Here is a 19,233-nt window from a genome sequence, read left to right as displayed (position 1 = left end):
CTGCTTGTCAGAATGCATGTTTCCCTCACTATGGCACTCGTAACTTGAATGCGCCTCGAGAGGAATGTTTCTCTCGCATAGAACACACATCAAGCCGAGTAGGTAGATAAACTATTCTACTATGGGGTTGTCTGATTTTTCTATTCATTACACATTTTGTTTGCAGAGGAAAAGTAAATGTGGACTGTTATAGCATCTTCAAAGTGTGCCTCGGCAGACATTCTTTTTATCTATTTTTTTTGGGGGGGGGGGGGGAGTGGCGGCAATAATTTTGCCGTGGGTGCAGCACCACATAAATGGCTGCACCGGAAACACTGGAGAGTGTGTAGTAAGTGTGCCGCCGTCCCCACACTGAATCTGACTGTCACCTGGATGTCACACTGCAGGGACAGGTGTCTCAGTGAGTGTTCTGATCCTGATCCCCCCCCCCCCCCCCGTATTAACTGCTTTGGCCACAGACTGACTAACACTACCAGTGTTAACCCAACCGTCCAGGCAGTCACCACCTCGATGGTTAATGGATGGACTGCCAGTGCCACCTTACAGTATGTTTAAGGGGTCCATTCCTTTCTAGCATTCAGCAATATTGTAAAAGAGCAATTGCTGTCTTGAAATGGTGGTTGTAACATACTGCACTGGGGAGGAGACTGAATCTGTGGTGTCTGGACAGTCCCCACACACACAATTTGAATAACTGTACTTTGTGTACTCACAGACAGTCCCAACCCACCGTGGAAAACTGTTTGTAGACCACACAGCAAACGATAGTGAATCAGAATGAAGCGGAATGAACCAGTGGCCTGGGAGCCAAGTCCAGGGTTGCATAACAAGTGCTAATTTAGTTTGAGCTGTGGCCATAATTCTGCAGCTCTGTGACGGGGTCCTGGTGATAAAGTGGCCACTGTGCTACACCCTGTGTGAAAGCGCTGTAGACTAACAGCCAGGCAGACTTGGAACCAACCTCCTGTTTGTTTAGCTTGTTTGTAGGATTGTTTAGGGTTATTTTCCAGGAATCCCAGATTGCTGTGAAAAGGGTCAACAGTAGGTGCTTTCTAACCTGGTAACTGCAGCACCAGTTGTTAGGATGCAGTGTTCAGTTTGCCTGCTTGTTGACCAACCTGGCAGGGTTTCCATGGTTTAGTCTGGATATATTGTATAATTTACTGTTCTGGATGTGAAAAGCCTCCCAATGAACTCTCAAGTGTGTCATGTTATGGAAATACATAGGTGGCTATGGTGATTTTGAGTAATATCATCTTCATTACAATGTGATCATGATACCATATTGACATCCTAACTGTTATCACTCCTGACATCAGAGTGCAATAAGTATTTGTTGCAATTCTATAACTATAGGCTACTAAGGCTAAATGCTTGCTTTCCGGTATTATTCTGAAATAAAGATTTTTAGTCTTTTTACTCAAACCAGCTCATATTTCAGCTATCTTATACAGTTCCCAGTACCTCAAGTTCAATCTGTTACCATCTGGTTGCTTAGTAACACAAATTAATCATAGCCTGGAAGTAGGTCTTGCTGCGTGTGCCTGTGTGTGTGTAAAATGATTTTAATGAACAATTCCACTCAAACTATATTTTGGTATTTGTTTCATTAGTCAAGTGTTGATACAGTCCCAAAATGTTTTGCATGTCAGTAATCAAGTTTTCAACATATAGAACTTTCAAAATACAGAATGTGTCACACTTAGCTAGGCGAACATACTCGCTTAAAAGACCTTTGCTTGAAAAACAAGAAAGTGTCAATAGTAATGTTTGTACTAGCCAGTATACACTTCCTCAAAATATTCAGAATTAATCTGTTGACTCAAATGTCATTCATTTTGAGGACATCTTAGTTGCCCAATTTTACATCGAACTAAGATGTCTGGTGCAGTATTTCTCAAGTGTGCATGAAAATGATTAGTCTCTGGTTGAATGACATCAAACACTTAAAGAATCCCTACTGTTGATCAATCACTGACGAAGGGGCATAGACTTCGGCTACCGACTTTGGCTTGCCCCGAGTAAAAATGTTGTGTGCCCGTACAGCCGAAATAAAAATGGCCAAAGACCAAAACTAACCAAATCGTCACACAAATGTTCTGAACTTGGATTGATTGAGAACAATCTAATCTGAGCTGATGTTAGATCTGCGCAGGCAGGAGGCAAAGTCTACCATGACCAAGTTGGACAAATGAAAACAAAGGGTAGCATTACCTGTTTATTGAGTCATGACTTGTAAGCACTCGGCCAAAGGTCAGTGTGTGCTGCTCAGGCAACTAGGCCCATATAGCGTCAATGCCTTCAACCAGGAGAGAGATTCCATCTGAGCGAGGTGCCATTTTATCCTGATGTGTGTGTATTCAGATCACATGACTGGACCAAATCAATTGAGCTGAGTGAGCCAACATTACTCTTTGAGCTGCCCTCTCATTGGCGCATTCCAGTGGGAAAGAATGGTGAACTCCTGACCTCTGATCAGCTGTGAGGAACTTAAACACAGATCCTGTGATATGGTAATTGACAGACACACTGATTTAGGCCACATTACATTTTATGTCACACTGACGATGGTCTAGCAGCCAAAACGTTTGTTTTTGCTCTTGTTGCCTCTAAATGAATAACATGGCATAACATAACTTTACAAATCTCTCTTTTGAGTGCGGACCCTCTACAAATGTATCAACTTTTATATACCATCCTAAGCATAGCTCACTGGTCTTTTCTGAATTCTTCCTTCAATTGATTTATCGACTATCAACAGAAAGCTGATGTTCTCTGGCCACGCTCCCCCACCCATCCCCTCTCTCCGGTTCCCTGTGGTTGGTGGAGATCATGTTACAAGAGGAGGAAAGCACTGTTACTCGCAACACGCAGCATCACATGATCGTCCTGACTGACTGGGGGATTTGACCTGTCCCTGTTCAGAGCTGAAGTGTGTGTGTGTCACTGCTTTGTGTGCACACCTACAGCACCTGTTCTCATTTGGAAAAGATTTGACTTGTTTTTGTCCTGCATAGTTTTGAAATTCACTTAAAAGAGAAGCTGTGATGGATGTAGGGCATACTAGATTAATGTGCAATGAAAGAAGCAACCCTGAAACGATCAGCCATGGGTGCGAGTCAGTGAGGTTGTTTTTGATATGTAACCACCCTATGGGACCATGATGTTGCAGATCATATGATTTGGCATGATGAAATGCATGTGGGAAAGGGTTTAGGTTATTTATCTCAACGCACCTTATTGAAGCAAAAGCACCTCATCGATTAACATGTCAAAACCCACCTGCCTCATGGGTTCCAGTCCTTTCTGCCAACACGTTGCATTTTCTATTCATTTTCTATTCATTCCCAAAGTGGAAAAGCAGAAGTTGAAAAGGTCACAGCACCTGCTTGTAATGTCCCTGTATCATCAGAGACCTGAGTCTGTCTTCTGATGAGTGACGGTTGACTGATGATGAGTCAGACTTGGTGCTTTAGTCATAGGGCTGAGTCTTACCGGCACAGACCCAGCCCTATAGCCGCAGCCCCTGCCCTCCAATCTACCATATGCCCTTCTGCTGTAAAGTGTGAGTGATGTAGTGTGTGCTAGTCTAGGGGCTAGGCCCTGCTCCTCCCTCTGAATGGTGTGGTGGGGCGGCAGGGAGGGCCTGCTTCCTGAGCTGGGCCTGGTGGAAATCACTTTTAGTCAGCTTTCGTCCCCAAGCCTCCGTTTGGTCTCTCTGGGAGCAGGTGCATCTAAGTGCTCTGTGGTTTCATACAGTACGAATCAGACAAACCTCTCTTCTTCTACTCCACACACACACGGCGAGAAAGTCATTGCAAATGAACAATGTGTCTACAGAGAACTTGGCTGATTGCATTGAAAAACGAACTATAGCTCTCTTGAGCCAATAGGTTTGGATCTAACTGTAGTATTCCTCTTCTTGTTCAGTCTTTCACAGAGAGGAGTGGATGATGCCTGAAGGAAACCTGCAGCAGAAGTTCATTAAGAAGAATGTGTCTCATATAAAGCCAAGGTGAGTCAGCTGAATCAACCGTTGTCATTCCCTCCCTGATATTGTGCCGTTTCTGCTTTGGAACCGAGCTCCTGTGTTTACTATAAGAAAAGTAAGCCTTGTCCGAGCCAGAACGGGCCCATAGTGCAGGAGCCGGACTCTTAATGTACCGTGAAGATGATTGATTGTACAAGTACACCCCCTGGTGAGGACGCTAGTCAACGGTGTGTACTATATTTGTATCTAACAACAATCTACATTTACTAGCAATTACTGGTCTACACAATTACTAAATTACTGGCATGCATACATACACAACTCTATGACAACAAGCCCTTTGTTTTTTCTATAAAGCCGCTGTTCCCCTAATGTTATTATGTAATGTTCTGCAAAGTGAAAGTAAAGGGGGAGAGACCTCTGCAGGTTGACAGGGCTAGTGAAACGAAAGCCAGCTGCCTGCTGTGTCACACGCATACTGCCTCAACCTCTTTTGCCAGTCCATTATTGCCTCTGCTTTCTGTCATGTGACAAGAGTAGGCCATTATCTTGGTGAAAAAGGAAACCACTTTTCGGGCCGGGCGTCAGAAGCTATTGGAATTTTCGAGCACTCTACTCTGGCTGTGCTGGATTCGGTGGGGGTGGGGAGGGGGGCGGGGCCAGGGAGGAGTGGGGGGAGGGGATTGGAGCTCATCGGCCGGGTGGTTCGAGGAGGATTTGTGCTGTAGTTTGTCAGCTGTCATTAGGAGCAGATGACACAGGAGGGTAATCTGCTGTTTGCGCACGTCCTTGCTCCAGCATGTGCCTCTGTCTACATCGCTGTGTGGTTTCTACAGTGCCGTGACTGCCTGCCTGCCTGCCTGCCTTGACTCAACGTTACTAGGCTATCTAACAGAGGGCTGCTCCTGTTTTTTGCTATGAAACGGAAACTACAGTAGCCATGGGTCAGACACTGTGGACTTACGGACCCACGTTTGGTCAAAGCGGTAAGTAATGGATAAATAGGCCTAGCTATTGTTTCACAATGGAAGTGGACAATGCATTATTTTGTATAGAATTGTTTGTTTCTTGGTACATTGGTGCTGTTTTTAGGCAAGTGCTTGTGTGGGCTTGTATCTACACAACAAACTTCCAACTGTATTCTGAAAGGTATTTAGATGTCCACAGTACATTCCATTAGCTCTTTGTTGTGTGTTGTCAGCAGTCCTACATGATGTCACCTGAGAGGAACAGGACAAGCCTCTTGTAAACAACCCACAAGTCTGATCAGGGGGCTGGGTTACTGAATTAACTGTTTGTATAGAGCTGGTTCTGGGAATAATGTGTGGCGCATTAAGTGTGTACAGTTTATGGCCGACAGTAGGACATTTTTCTCTCTATAGGGAATGTGGGTTTTTTTATTTCTCAGACTGTCATACAGAAGGCCACTGGTCATGGAGCATCTCTTCAGTAGAGGGCTGAGGAAGGTGAACTTGGCTCTTTAACACCCTGCCTGCTCCCTGCCTGGCCTGGCATAGCATAGGGGATAAAGAGGTGCCACTGACAGTCAACAAAGCTTCCGTGCGACTCTGGTTTAGTTTTTGTTTTCTGAGCCTAAATAGCGTAGCCTGAGTGCCAGTCTGTCTGTGCTATCATGCCAACTCCCTGTCACCCATTTGGCTTGACAAGGACAGCAATTTAGTAGGCCAGAGCACAAACGGATCTCTAACCAGGCTATATAATGTGATGCAGCTTCAGCCATTGATGCTGTTGCTGTGTGTTTTCATATGGATACGATAAAGCCAGTGAGTTCAATGTTTTGGAATGCAGCTGCAAGGCAGCGCTAATGTTTTGGGACCTTATGTCCACTGTGCCAATACTGCATGATTCCTGTCTGTGTGTTAGGAAATTAGTTAGCCACAGGGTAGGTGTGTTCAATGGAATTGATCCGGTTCCATGATCAATGCATTCTAACATTGGTTGCATCCTAAATGGCACCCTATTCCCTATGTTGTGCAATACATCAGACCAGAGCCCCATGGACCTATATAGTGAATAGGGTGGCATTTGTGTCAGACATTGTCAAGCCCACATAGGCGGTAATTGTTCAGCCTGTTATTTCCATGTTGCCTTCCATCGGCCCGTTGAGCATAATCTAAAAACTGTTTCTAAACCAATGTTGTGTGCTCAGTCAGTGTACATAAATCTATCTTGGAGGATAATTTGGAATAACTCTAAGTAAATTACAGTGATTGACTGGTCGCTTTATTCAAATAGTAATTTGGGCTGTATTTGCATTGAGAGAGACAAACGGGACAGAAGTGGAAGTGGGTCATTGACGATGAGCACACTTGGTCTACACTCCACTCCACTTCGCAGCCTGCACACACACAGTGAGGCAGTCGTTTGTGGCACATTCTAGCACACAAGTGTCACAAGCCATCAGAAAATTAGAAAAACAATGAAAGACGGTGTTAGAAATGCCTATCTTGATTTACCATGGTAGCAGCCAGAGCTGAGCAGGTAACATCTGGTTGGTCCAATGCTGTCTGTCAATATGAAGAGTGACCCATTTCTTTGGATACATCCACAGTCTTGTGGATATTCTGTGAAATCGCCATTAATTCACAAGAGAAGTGTTCGCAAATTGAGCTATGTGGGCGTGAGTCATCATAGGTTGTCCCAAATGGCACCCTATTTCCTATATAGTTCCCTATACACTGAGTCTACAAAACATTAGGAGCAGCTTCCTAATATTGGCACCCTATTACGCTATATTGGCACCCTATTACCCTATACAGTGTATTCGGAAAGTATTCAGACCCCTTTACTTTTTCCAAATTTTGTTACGTTACAACCTTATTCTAAAATTGATTAAATTGTATTTTCCCCTCATCAATCTACACACAATACCCCATAATGAAAAAGAAAAAAAAATATTTTTTGCAAATGTATTAAAAATAAAAACTGATATCACATTTACATAAGTATTCAGACCCTTTACTCAGTACTTTGAAGCACTTTTGGAAGCGATTACAGCCTTGAGTTGTCTTGGGTATGACGCTACAAGCTTGGCACAGCTGTATTTGGGGAGTTTCTCCCATTATTCTCTGCAGATCTTCTCAAGCTCTGTCAGGTTGGATGGGGAGTGTCGCTGCACAGCTATTTTCAGGTCTCTCCAGAGATGTTCGATCTGGTTCAAGTCTGGGCTCTGGCTGGGCCACTCAAGGACATTGAAACTTGTCCCAAAGCCACTCCTGCATTGTCTTGGCTGTGTGCTTAGGGTCATTGTCCTATTGGAAGGTGAACCTTCTCCCCAGTCTGAGGTCCTGAGCACTCTGGAGCAGGTTTTCATCAAGGATCTCTGTACTTTGCTCTGTTCAGCTTTCCCTCGATCCTGACTAGTCTCACAGTCCATGCCGCTGAAAAACATCCCCACAGCATGATGATGCTGCCACCACCATGCTTCACTGTAGGGATGGTGCCAGGTTTCCTCCAGACGTGACGCTTGGCATTCAGGCCAAAGAGTTCAATCTTGGTTTCATCAGACCAGAGAATCTTGTTTCTCATGGTCTGAGAGTCATTAGGTGCCTTTTGGTAAACTCCAAGCGGGCTGTCATGTGCCTTTTACCACTCTACCATAAAGGCCTGATTTGGTGGAGTGCTGCAGAGATGACCATCAGGTTATTGGTCACCTCCCTGACCAAGGCCCTTCTCCCCCGATTGCTCAGTTTGGCTGGGCGGCCAGCTTTAGGAAGAGTCTTGGTGGTTCAAAACTTCTTCCATTTAAGAATGATGGAGGCCACTGTGTTCTTGGGGACCTTCAATGCTGCAGAAACCTTTCTCCAGATCTGTGCCTCGACACAATCAAGTCTCGGAGCTCTACGGACAATTCCTTCGACCTCATGGCTTGCTTTTTGCTCTGACATGCACTGTCAACTGTGGGACCTTATTACATTAACATTTACATTTTTGTCATTTAGCAGACGCTCTTATCCAGAGCGACTTACAGTTAGTCTCATGTAGACAGGTGTGTGCCTTTCCAAATCATGTCCAATCAATTTAATTTACCACAGGTGGACTCCAAGTTGTAGAAACCTCTCAAGGATGATGAATGGAAACAGGATGCACCTGAGCTCAATTTCGTGTCTCATAGCAAAGAGTCTGAAATAGTTACAGTACCAATCAAAAGTTTGGACACCTACTCATTCAAGGGTTTTTCTTTTCTTTTTACTATTTTTTACATTGAAGAATAATAGTGAAGACATCAAAACTATGAAATAACACATATGGAATCATGTAGTAACCAAAAAAGTGTTAAGCAAATCAAAAATATATTTGAGATTCTTCAAATAGCCACCCTTTGCCTTGATGACAGCTTTGCACACTTGCCATTTTCTCAACCAGCTTCACCTGGAATGCTTTTCCAACAGTCTTGAAGGAGTTCCCACATATGCTGAGCACTTGTTGGCTGCTTTTCCTTCACTCTGCCGTCCGACTCATCCCAAACCATCTCTATTGGGTTGAGGTCGGGGGATTGTGGAGGCCAGGTCATCTGATGCAGCACTCCATCACTCTCCTTCTTGGTAAAATATCCCTTACACAGCCTGGAGGTCTGTTGGGTCATTGTCCTGTTGAAAAACAAATTATTGTCCCTCTAAGCCCAAACTAGATGGGATGGCTTATCGCTGCAGAATGCTGTGGTAGCCATGCTGGTTAAGTGTGCCTTGAATTCTAAATAAATCACAGACAGTGTCACCAGCAAATCACCCCCACACCATGACACCACCACCTCCATGCTTTACGGTGGGTACTACACATGCGGAGATCATCCGTTCACCCACACGCGTCTCACAAAGACATGGTGGTTGGAACCAAAAATCTCCAGTTTGGACTCCAGTCCAAAGGACACATTTCTACCGGTCTAATGTCCATTTCTCGTGTTTCTTGGCCCAAGCAGGTATTTTCTTATTATTGGTGTCCTTTAGTAGTGGTTTCTTTGCAGCAATTTGACCATGAAGGTCTGATTCACACAGTCCCCTCTGAACAGTTGATGTTGAGATGTGTCTGTTACTTGAACTCAGTGAAGCATTTATTTGGGCTACAATTTCTGAGGCTGGTAACTCTAATGAACCTATCCTCTGCAGCAGAGGTAACTCTGGGTCTTCCATTCCTGTGGCGGTCCTCATGAGAGCCAGTTTCATCATAGCGCTTGATGGTTTTTGCGACTGCACTTTTTTGAAATGATCAAATCAAATTTTATTAGTCACATGCGCCGAATACAACAGGTGCAGACATTACAGTGAAATGCTTACTTACAGCCCTTAACCAACAGTACATTTATTTTAAACAAAAAAAAAGTAAAAATAAAACAAAAAAAAGTGTTGAGGAAAAAAAAGAGCAGAAGTAAAATAAAGTGACAGTAGGGAGGCTATATATACAGGGGGGTACCGTTGCAGAGTCAATGTGCGGGGGCACCGGCTAGTTGAGGTAATATGTACATGTGGGTAGAGTTAAAGTGACTATGCATGAATAATTAACAGAGTAGCAGCAGTGTAAAAAGGATGGGGTGGGGGGGCAGTGCAAATAGTCCGGGTAGCCATGATGTCCGTGTTGACTGACCTTCATGTCTTAATGTAATGAAGAACTGTCGTTTCTCTTTGCTTATTTGAGCTGTTCTTGCCATAATATGGACTTGGTCTTTTACCAAATAGGGCTATCTTCTGTATACCCCCCTACCTAGTCACAACACAACTGATTGGCTCAAACGCATTCAGGAAAGGAATTCCACAAATTAACTTTTAAGGCACACTCAATCAATCAAATTGTATTTATAAAGCCCTTTTTACATCAGCAGATGTCACAAAGTGCTATACAGAAACCCAGCCTAAAACCCCAAACAGCAAGCAATGCAGAAGTAGAAGCACGGTTAATTGAAATGCGTTCCAGGTGACTACCTCATGAAGCTGGTTGAGAGAATGCCAAGAGTGTGCAAAGCTGTCATCAAGGCGAAGGGTGGCTATTTGAAGAAACTCAAATATAAAATATATTTTGATTTGTTTAACACTTTTTTTGTTTAATACATGATTCGATATGTGTTATTTCACGGTTTTGATGTCTTCACTATCATTCTACAATGTAAAAAAAAAAATTAAAATAAAGAAAAACCCTTGAATGAGTAGGTGTGTCCGAACTTTTGACTGGAAGTGTATATAAATAAGGTATTTCTGTTTTTTTTATTATTATACTTTTGTAAACATTAATAAACCTGTTTTCGCTTTGTCATTATGGGGTATTGTGTGTAGATTGATGAGAAATGTTTTATTTAATCAATTTTAGAATAACGCTGTAACGTACCGATATGTGGAAAAAGTTAAGGGGTCTGAAGACTTTCCGAAGGCACTGGACATGTGCACTACTTTGGATCAGGGCCCATAGAGCTCTGGTCAAAAGTAGTGTACCATATAGGGAAGGTACCCAGGAAGTGTGAGTGGGCCAGGGGACGTCGGCAGGACGGAGCCCTGATTCAATTTGACCTGAGGGATCAGCCTGATAATGGCTGACTCCAGCTCTCATTTATCGTCTCGTGGAATTGATTATTCTGCAAACAAAGAGATTGTTCACCAACATGCGTAGCTATAGCGCTGCTTCGGGAAAACTAGGGCTCTTAATCCACACTAAAGAAGATTTAATACCCAGTGTATATGTCTGATGGGAGGGCTTGAGCCCTGTTACCAAGTATTTTCTATAGGCTAAGAACTCTGTCTGTACAGGCTTAGACATCCTCCAAAAGTCTGACTGTCACTGACTGCTACATCTCACTGAGTAGGAGGGTCCACTAAGTCATGGCAGTTTCTGCATTCATGGTATCTCAACATTCTCAATAAGGCTATTCTGAACTCTGTGACATAGGAAAGAAATCAGGCCTATGTAATGAGAAATGTTTCAATTTATATTATTCCTGTATTTGGTTGTGCTGGCCAGCCTTAATAGTCTTGTCAAAGCACTTGACTCTCCAGGGAATAGGATGATGAAGAAGAGGGCTCTCATGTCTGATGATGATTATGACATCATGGTGTTGATCCTATTAAATTAGCATTCTAATACCTAATTCTATGGTTGATCCAATGTGGGTGTATTCTCAGTGCCAGCAGGGTAATGACCTCACAGATCATAGAAAGAGTGCTGGGACAGATTGTTCCATCACCGTCTGCGGCAGGCACTCTCTTGATGAATTAACAGTAATGTAGCATACCACAAAATGCTTACACCCCAGCATCTTCTCCTTCCAATCCAATACTAATGACATTAGAGGAGCCAAGTGCCTCACAAAGTAAACCGATTTAAAACAATTTCTGCAGAGAGAAGGAAACAGTTCAGAGGTCAACTGAGCCATTAAAGAATTAACTGTTGGATTGATCACCGCTTCCTAATGGGATTATCTTCCTGATCAAGACCACTGCTCATGTAGTGTGTTATTTTCAACTATAAAACCATGAACATTTGAAGTGTGTTGACCTTTTGCAGGCCAAAAACTAATTTTGAATTCAGAATATTTTTACACTTAGGAGGAGTGAGAGTAATGCCTATTTTCCCTCACGTGTTATGGACCCGTGGAAATTGGAAGACTTATTGTAAAGATCAATTTCCTAGAGTGCATTTCGATGAGTGAAAATGTCACTAAACTGACTAACAAAAATAGGTCATGGTTTTTTTCTCAGCAAGTATAAAGGTGCAAAGGTGAAGGAATCTTCTCAGTCCTGGGGATGAGGAACTTCAATACTGAATGGAAGATTAAGCACGCTGGACAGCCAGCAATGCGTTTTTAAAGGTATATTCCGATTGAGCTGACATATACAGCGTTTACTGTGAATGCAATTTCTGCGAATGTGGCAACATTGCCTTTTTAAAAGCTGCATTGTCTTCAACCCGCAATCGGATTGAAACCCGCCTGAGGTTACTCCTCTGTTGTTATCATCATGACAGACCATTTTAAAGGGCTTTTGCCATTTTTTGAATGTGAAAAAGTATTATACATTGGAAGACCTTGCTCCAAATCACCATAGTCAAAGCCTGGTATTCATAGCTGACTTTGAAAAGGCTTTTGATAAATTATGACAGGAATTTATATATAAATGCCTGGAATATTTCAATTTTTGAGAATCTCTTATACAATGGGTTAAAGTTATGTATAGTAACTCTAGGTGTAAAATAGTAAATGGCTACTTTTCAAAGTACTAAACTGTCAAGAGTAGTAAAACAAGGTTGTCCACTATCGGCGTATCTATTTATTATGGCCATTGAAATGTTAGCTATTAAAATCAGATCCAACAATAATATCAAGGGGCTGGAAAAACAAAGGTGTCATTGTACGCTGATTCATGTTTTCTTTTAAATCCACAATTTGGATCCCTCCACAGCCTCAGAGGATCTAGATACATTTTCTAACCTCTCTGGATTACAACCAAATTATGATAAGTGTACTATATTATGTTTTGGATCTAAAAACGTTTACCAATAAAGTGGTCTGACGGTGATGTGGACGTACTCGGTATTCATATCCTGAAAGAAAGAAATGATCGCACGACAATACATTTGAATAGAAAGTTGGTAAAAATAGATAAGATCTTGCTACCATGGAAAGGAAAATACCTGTCTATTTGTGGAAAAATCACCCTGAATAATTATTTAGTCATCCCAGTTTTTCTATTTTCTTATGGCCTTGCCTACACCTAGTGACCTGTTTTTAAAATAAAAATAAATGAGCAAAATGTATTCAATTTTATTTGGAATGGCAAGCCAGACAAAATTAAAGGAGCCTATTTATATAATATGAATTCGGAGGGCAGAAATGATTAAGTATTAAAGCATTAGACCTCTCACTAAAGGTTTCAGTCATACAAAAGTTATACTTAAATCCGAACTGGTTCTCTAGCAGATTAATGTCTCACCCCATGTTCAAGAATGGCCTTTTTCCCTTTATTCAGATTACAACCTCTCACTTTCAGTTATTTGAAAATAATCTCCAAAATATCGCTATTTTTGTTCTGGGATTGATTTGCACCTTTCGCACCAAAGTAAGTTCATCTCTAGGAGACCGAACGTGTCTCCTTCCTGAGCGGTATGACGGCTGCGTGGTCCCATGGTGTTTATACTTGCGTACTATTGTTTGTACAGATGAACGTGGTACGTTCAGGCGTTTGGAAATTGCTCCCAAGGATGAACCAGACTTGTGGAGGTCTACAATTTTCTTTCTGAGGTCTTGGCTGATTTCTTTAGATTTTCCCATGATGTCAAGCAAAGAGGCACTGAGTTTGAAGGGTGGCCTTGAAATACATCCACAGGTACACCTCCAATTGACTCAAATTATGTCAATTAGCCTATCAGAAGCTTCTAAAGCCATGATCATTTTCTGGAATTTTCCAAGCTGTTTAAAGGCACAGTCAACTTAGTGTATGTAAACGTCTGACCCACTGGAATTGTGATACAGTGAATTATAAGTGAAATAATCTGTCTGTAAACAATTGTTGGAAAAATTACTTGTCATGCACAAAGTAGATGTCCTAACAGACTTGCCAAAACTATAGTTTCTTAATAAGGAATTTGTGGAGTGGTTGAAAAACGAGTTTTAATGACTCCAGCTGTAGATAGCAGAGATTTTTGATGTACCGATTCCATGGCACATGGTTTATGAACTGATTTTCAATTTAAATGATTATATAAAATTTGTGCAACCAATAGAATTAATGAATATATATATATATATATATATATATATATATACACATATACATATATATACAGTGGGGAGAACAAGTATTTGATACACTGCCGATTTTGCAGGTTTTCCTACTTACAAAGCATGTAGAGGTCTGTAATTTTTATCATAGGTACACTTCAACTGTGAGACGGAATCTAAAACAAAAATCCAGAAAATCACATTGTATGATTTTTAAGTAATTAATTTGCATTTTATTGCATGACATAAGTATTTGATCACCTACCAACCAGTAAGAATTCCGGCTCTCACAAACCTGTTAGTTTTTCTTTAAGAAGCCCTCCTGTTCTCCACTCATTACCTGTATTAACTGCACCTGTTTGAACTCGTTACTTGTATAAAAGACACCTGTCCACACACTCAATCAAACAGACTCCAACCTCTCCACAATGGCCAAGACCAGAGAGCTGTGTAAGGACATCAGGGATAAAATTGTAGACCTGCACAAGGCTGGGATGGGCTACAGGACAATAGGCAAGCAGCTTGGTGAGAAGGCAACAACTATTGGCACAATTATTAGAAAATGGAAGAAGTTCAAGATGACGGTCAATCACCCTCGGTCTGGGGCTCCATGCAAGATCTCACCTCGTGGGGCATCAATGATAATGAGGAAGGTGAGGGATCAGCCCAGAACTACATGGCAGGACCTGGTCAATGACCTGAAGAGAGCTGGGACCACAGTCTCAAAGAAAACCATTAGTAACACACTACGCCGTCATGGATAAAAATCCTGCAGTGCACGCAAGGTCCCCCTGCTCAAGCCAGTGCATGTCCAGGCCCGTCTGAAGTTTGCCAATGACCATCTGGATGATCCAGAGGAGGAATGGGAGAAGGTCATGTGGTCTGATGAGACAAAAATAGAGCTTTTTGGTCTAAACTCCACTTGCCGTGTTTGGAGGAAGAAGAAGGATGAGTACAACCCCAAGAACACCATCCCAACCGTGAAGCATGGAGGTGGAAACATCATTCTTTGGGGATGCTTTTCTGCAAAGGGGACAGGACGACTGCACCGTATTGAGGGGAGGATGGATGGGGCCATGTATCGCGAGATCTTGGCCAACAACCTCCTTCCCTCAGTAAGAGCATTGAAGATGGGTCGTGGCTGGGTCTTCCAGCATGACAACGACCCGAAACACACAGCCAGGGCAACTAAGGAGTGGCTCCGTAAGAAGCATCTCAAGGTCCTGGAGTGGCCTAGCCAGTCTCCAGACCTGAACCCAATAGAAAATCTTTGGAGGGAGCTGAAAGTCCGTATTGCCCAGCAACAGCCCCGAAACCTGAAGGATCTGGAGAAGGTCTGTATGGAGGAGTGGGCCAAAATCCCTGCTGCAGTGTGTGCAAACCTGGTCAAGACCTACAGGAAACGTATGATCTCTATAATTGCAAACAAAGGTTTCTGTACCAAATATTAAGTTCTGCTTTTCTGATGTATCAAATACTTATGTCATGCAATAAAATGCAAATTAATTACTTAAAAATCATACAATGTGATTTTCTGGATTTTTGTTTTAGATTCCGTCTCTCACAGTTGAAGTGTACCTATGATAAAAATTACAGACCTCTACATGCTTTGTAAGTAGGAAAACCTGCATAATCAGAGTGGCGCAGTGGTCTAAGGCACTGCATCGCAGTGCTAGCTGTGCCACTAGAGATCCTGGTTCGAATCCAGGCTCTGCTGTAGCCGGCCGCAACCGGGAGACCAATGGGGCGGCGCACAATTGGCCCAGTGTCGTCCAGAGTAGGGGAGGGAATGGCAGGCAGGGAGGTAGCTCAGTTGATAGAGCATGGCGTTTGCAACGCCAGGGTTGTGGGTTCGTTTCCCACGGGGGGCCAGTATGAAAATAATAATATATGCACTAACTGTAAGTCGCTCTGGATAAGAGCGTCAGCTAAATGACGTAAATGTAAATGTATCAAATACTTGTTCTCCCCACTGTATACTACCAGTCAAAAGTTTACATTTTATTGAGTGTGCCTTAAAAGTTAATTTGTGGAATTTATTTCCTTCTTAATGCATTTGAGCCAATCAGTTGTGTTGTGACAAGGTAGGGGGGGTATACAGAAGATAGAGCTATTTGGTAAAAGACCAAGTCCATATTACGGCAAGAACCGCTCAAATAAGCAAAGAGAAACAACAGTCCATCATTTACTTTAAGACATGAAGGTCAGTCAATACGGAACATTTCAAGAACTTTGAAAGTTTCTTCAAGTGCAGTCGCAAAAACCATCAAGCGCTATGATGAAACTGGCTCTCATGAGGACCACCACAGCAATGGAAGACCCAGAGTTACCTCTGCTGCAGAGGATAAGTTCATTAGAGTTATCAGCCTCAGAAATTGTAGCTGAAATAAATGCGCCAGAGTGCAAGTAAGAGACATCTCAACATCAACTGTTCAGAGGGGACTGTGTGAATCAGGCTTTCATGGTCGAATTGCTGCAAATAAACCACTGTTAAAGGACACCAATAATAAGAAGAGACCTGCTTGGGCCAAGAAACACGAGCAATGGACATTTGTCCTTAAGGCTGGAGTCCAAATTGGAGATTTCTGGTTCCAACCGCCATGTCTTTGTGAGACGCGTGTGGGTGAACGGATCATCTCTGCATGTGTAGTTCCCACCTTAAAGCATGGAGTAGGTGGTGTTCTGGTGTGGAGGTGCTTTGCTGGTGACGCTGTCTGTAATTTATTTAGAATTCAAGGCACACTTAACCAGCATGGCTACCACAGCGTTCTGCAGCGATACGCCATCCCATCTGGTTTGGGCTTAGTGGGACTATAATTTGTTTTTCAACAGGACAATGACCCAATACACCTCCAGGCTGTAAGGGCTATTTTACCAAGAAGGAGAGTGATGGAGTGCTGCATCAGATAACCTGGCCTCCACAATCCCCCGACCTCAACCCAATTGAGATGGTTTGGGATGAATCGGACGGCAGAGTGAAAGAAAAGCAGCCAACAAATGCTCAGCATATGTGGGAACTCCTTCAAGACTGTTGGAAAAGCATTCCAGGTGAAGCTGGTTGAGAGTGTGCAAAGCTGTCATCAAGGCAAAGGATGGCTATTTGAAGAATCTCAAATATAAAATATATTTTGGTTTGTTTAACACTTTTTTTTTTTTTTTTTGGTTACTACATGATTCCATATGTGTTATTTCATAGTTTTGATGTCTTCACTATTATTCTACAACTATAGAAAAACCGTTGAATGAGTAGGTGTGTCCAAACTTTTGACTGGTTATTTATATATATATATATACACACACACACACACACTGCTCAAAAATATAAAGGGAACACTTAAACAACACATCCTAGATCTGAATGAATGAAAATTTTATTAAATACTTTTTTTCTTTACATAGTTGAATGTGCTGACAACAAAATCACACAAATTATCAATGGAAATCAAATTTATCAACCCATGGAGGTCTGGATTTGGAGTCACCCTCAAAATTAAAGTGGAAAACCACACTACAGGCTGATCCAACTTTGATGTAATGTCCTTAAAACAAGTCAAAATGAGGCTCAGTAGTGTGTGTGGCCTCCACGTGCCTGTATGACCTCCCTACAACGCCTGGGCATGCTCCTGATGAGGTGGCAGATGGTCTCCTGAGGGATCTCCTCCCAGACCTGGACTAAAGCATCCGCCAACTCCTGGACAGTCTGTGGTACAACGTGGCGTTGGTGGATGGAGCGAGACATGATGTCCCAGATGTGCTTAATTGGATTCAAGTCTGGGGAACGGGCGGGCCAGTCCATAGCATCAATGCCTTCCTCTTGCAGGAACTGCTGACACACTCCAGCCACATGAGGTCTAGCATTGTCTTGCATTGTCTTGCATTAGGAGGAACCCAGGGCCAACCGCACCAGCATATGGTCTCACAAGGGGTCTGAGGACCTCATCTCGGTACCTAATGGCAGTCAGGCTACCTCTGGCGAGCACATGGAGGGCTCTGCGGCCCCCCAAATAAATGCCACCCCACACCATGACTGACCCACCGCCAAACCAGTCATGCTGGAGGATGTTGCAGGCAGCAGAACGTTCTCCACGGCGTCTCCAGACTCTGTCACGTCTGTCACATGTGCTCAGTGTGAACCTGCTTTCATCTGTGAAGAGCACAGGGCGCCAGTGGCGAATTTGCCAATCTTGGTGTTCTCTGGCAAATGCCAAACGTCCTGCACGGTGTTGGGCTGTAAGCACAACCCCCACCTGTGGACGTCGGGCCCTCATACCACCCTCATGGAGTCTGTTTCTGACCGTTTGAGCAGACACATGCACATTTGTGGCCTGCTGGAGGTAATTTTGCAGGGCTCTGGCAGTGCTCCTCCTGCTCCTCCTTGCACAAAGGCGGAGGTAGCGGTCCTGCTGCTGGGTTGTTGCCCTCCTACGGCCTCCTCCACGTCTCCTGATGTACTGGCCTGTCTTCTGGTAGCGCCTCCATGCTCTGGACACTACGCTGACAGACACAGCAAACCTTCTTGCCACAGCTCGCATTGATGTGCCATCCTGGATGAGCTGCACTACCTGAGCCACTTGTGTGGGTTGTAGACTCCGTCTCATGCTACCACTAGAGTGAAAGCACCGCCAGCATTCAAAAGTGACCAAAACATCAGCCAGGAAGCATAGGAACTGAGAAGTGGTCTGTGGTCACCACCTGTAGAACCACTGCTTTATTGGGGGTGTCTTGCTAATTGCCTATAATTTCCACCTGTTGTCTATTCCATTTGCACAACAGCATGTGCAATTTATTGTCAATCAGTGTTGCTTCCTAAGTGGACAGTTTGATTTCACAGAAGTGTGATTGACTTGGAGTTACATTGTGTTGTTTAAGTGTTCCCTTTATTTTTTTGAGCAGTGTATATTAGATGTCTCCCAGCTCTGCGGATTTTGTTGGGAAGAGACAATCATTAGATAATTTGTTTTGATACTGTCCATATGTATGTTGTTTTTGGTTGCAGGTCCAGGAATGGCTGAAGAATTGCAACATTTACCTGGAGCTAATTCTGCCGATGGCACTGCTGGGTGATTTGTAAAGACAGTCAATTGATCAATAATATAATATACTTTTAGCAAAAATGTTTAATTTACAATCTGTGGAAACTATGAGAATAAAAAGGTTCAGAACTTTTGTGAAACATCACAGCACAGTTAAAATATATTGCAAATAAAAATGGATGGTGTTAAGAGATTTGATGGGAGGGGTTGAGTGGAGCTGAAGGCACACACCTGTCTATATAAGGTCCCACAGTTGACAGTGCATGTCATAGCAAAAACCAAGCCATGAGGTCGAAGGAATTGTCCGTACAGCTCTGAGACCGGATCGTGTCGAGGGTACCTACAAATTTCTGCAGCGTTGAAGGTCCCCAAGAACACAGTGGCCTCCATCATTCTTAAATGGAAGAAGTTTTGAACCACCAAGACTCTTGCTAGAGCTGGCCACCCGGCCAAACTGAGCAATCCGGGGAGAAGGGCCAATGGTTACTCTG

The 19,233-nt window shown here is 43.1% G+C and overlaps 1 protein-coding gene across 4 annotated transcripts in view; it reads left to right on the top strand.

Moving 5' to 3' along the window:
- The window catches only part of LOC311150723 (nuclear receptor coactivator 2-like), an 80,746-nt gene that overhangs the window by 4,339 nt on the left and 57,174 nt on the right, over positions 1-19,233 (top strand). For 3 of the 4 annotated variants that reach the window (XM_084188242.1, XM_084188243.1, XM_084188240.1), the window contains exon 2: positions 3,931-4,015. The gene's annotated coding sequence lies outside the window, so the exon portion shown is untranslated. Of the gene's footprint in view, positions 1-3,930; positions 4,016-4,755; positions 4,978-19,233 lie in introns of those variants that run through there. The other variant, XM_084188241.1, reaches the window with a different exon arrangement.

The sequence above is a fragment of the Coregonus lavaretus genome, assembly GCF_964263955.1.
Source record: "Coregonus lavaretus genome assembly, chromosome: 23".
In the NCBI taxonomy this organism is placed as follows: Eukaryota; Metazoa; Chordata; class Actinopteri; order Salmoniformes; family Salmonidae; genus Coregonus; species Coregonus lavaretus.
This window is presented reverse-complemented; position numbering and strand designations above follow the sequence as displayed.